Genomic DNA, 2,017 nt, shown 5'->3' with positions numbered 1-2,017 from the left:
TCCCCTGTGTACCACTGGGTTGAAAAGTCTTTTGATGACTGCATGGGTGTCCTAGGACTGCTGCAACAAATGGCCATGAGCTTGGCTTCAAACAGCAGAATTGTATCTGTAGCGTCCCAGAGGCCAGAGCCCTGAGTCAGGTGTCAGCACGGCCCACACCCTCTCTCTGGAAGCTCTAGAGGAAGAGTCCTCCTCGCCTCTTCCAGACTATGGTGGCCCACGGCGTCCCTGGGCTTGTGGCCGCATGGCTCCCTCTCTCCTCTGTGTTCATGCGGGCTGCTCCCCGGGTCTCTTTTCTGTCTCTTATGAGGACACTCATTGGATGTTGGGTCCAACCTAATCCAGGATGATCTCATCTCGAGATCCTTACCTTAACTACATCTGCAAAGACCGTTCTTCCAAATAGGTCAGCTTCTAAGGTTCTGGGCGAGCATGTACTTTGGGGACCACAGTTCCACCTGCTACAGTGATGTTTTCTTACTCTTCGGGAACATTCTCGCCCCTTCACACAGGCCAGACACGCTCCACGCCCTGCCCCAGTCTGGCCTCACCCTGCACGTCCCTTTCTCTAAGCTCTTTCCTAGTCGTCGCCTGGCCCATGCCGCCCATGGCTCTGCCTGGCTCCAGGCGGCCTCCGGGCCTCTGCTGGAATGTTCTAGTTCCTTGCAGATGCCTCAGTCTGGCACAGCGGTCTTCTTTGACCACCGCCCCCCTCAGGTGGGTGTGCTGATAATTGTGTAGCGATTTGTTAAACATCTGCTTTCCCCAGTGGAGGGAAGACTGTAGAAGGCCAGACACTGTGTTCTGTGCTGTTGACTTCTTGTAGCTCCCAACGTCCAAGGCTCTGGCCTCTGTTTCTGCTCCAAAACTCTTTGCTGGATGCCCGAGAAAGAAGCTGGTACCAAAGGGAAGTGGGCACCCGGGCTTGGGTTCGGTCTAGTTACCCCAGACAGGGACTGCCCTTCCTGTCTCCTGACGCATCTCAGATTCACCTTCCATCCTGCACCTGGAGGAGCCAATGAGACCCGAGTCTGTCCCTGCCTCTCTCTTCACTCAAAAGCTTCCCATGGCTCCCTATTGCCAACTGGAAATGTCCAAACCCATTAATCTGCTGCAAAGGAAGCTTAATGGCGGTGTAGCCTCAGCTGACAGCTGAGCCCCTTCCCACAACCTGCCCTCGTCACCCAGGGGTCAAGTCACCCTGGACTCTTTGCAGTTCCCTGAACATGTCAGACGCTCCCGTATTTCATGCTGTTCACACACGCCATTCCCTCTCCCTGGAACTGCTTTCCCCATGATTCACCTGGAAACCTTTATCTATCCCTTAAGCCTCCGGTTGAAATCACCTCCCAGGATGGCCCTAGCTGAACTTCCTGGAGTGAGGGTGGGGCAGCACGGCCTTGGCTGGGTGTCTGCCCTACCTGGGCCTGGCGCAAATACTCCCAAGTGAACTAGCGTGTGGTCCCCTGTGTAGACAGTCTCCAGTCCGCCCCAGCAGGGTGGGGCCTGATTCGGGGTTCTCTGTGAGGCTGGAGGTCCTTTCTGGGTCTCCCGAGGCTGCCCAGGGGACCGTGGTGTCAGGAAGTGGCGAAGCCTGTCCCCTAGCCGGCCTGCCGAGGGCTCTGAGATGGGAGGAGGTGGGGCTCTTCCAGCCCTGACTTTCCTCTTCCACCACCAGCCACCGGCGGAGAGCAGGGGCACCTGCTTCTCTCTGATAACAGAACGGATCAGTCTGCGGCCGTCACTGGAGCAGCTGTGATGACAGTGGGCAAAGCAGGCCCGTCAGGGGCGCCAACAGCAAGGATGTGGACGCTGCACATTTGCACACATCCCAGCTATAATTTTTCCCCTTGAGAGAACGGGATGTCACAAGTCTGACAGGCGTTCAGCAACCAGGGTAGGAAGGGGGAAAAATATAGCAAGCTGCCAGGGCTTCAAAAGCACCGTTTTCTTGGCAGAAAGAACGGGAGAGCAACTTGACACGATAAAGAGTGTCGCGTTCGGAGCGGCACGGCCG

This window comes from Mustela nivalis, assembly GCF_964662115.1.
Source record: "Mustela nivalis genome assembly, chromosome: 2".
NCBI lineage: Eukaryota > Metazoa > Chordata > Mammalia > Carnivora > Mustelidae > Mustela > Mustela nivalis.
The sequence above is the reverse complement of the archived record's forward strand: the minus strand, read 5'-3'. Positions refer to the sequence as shown.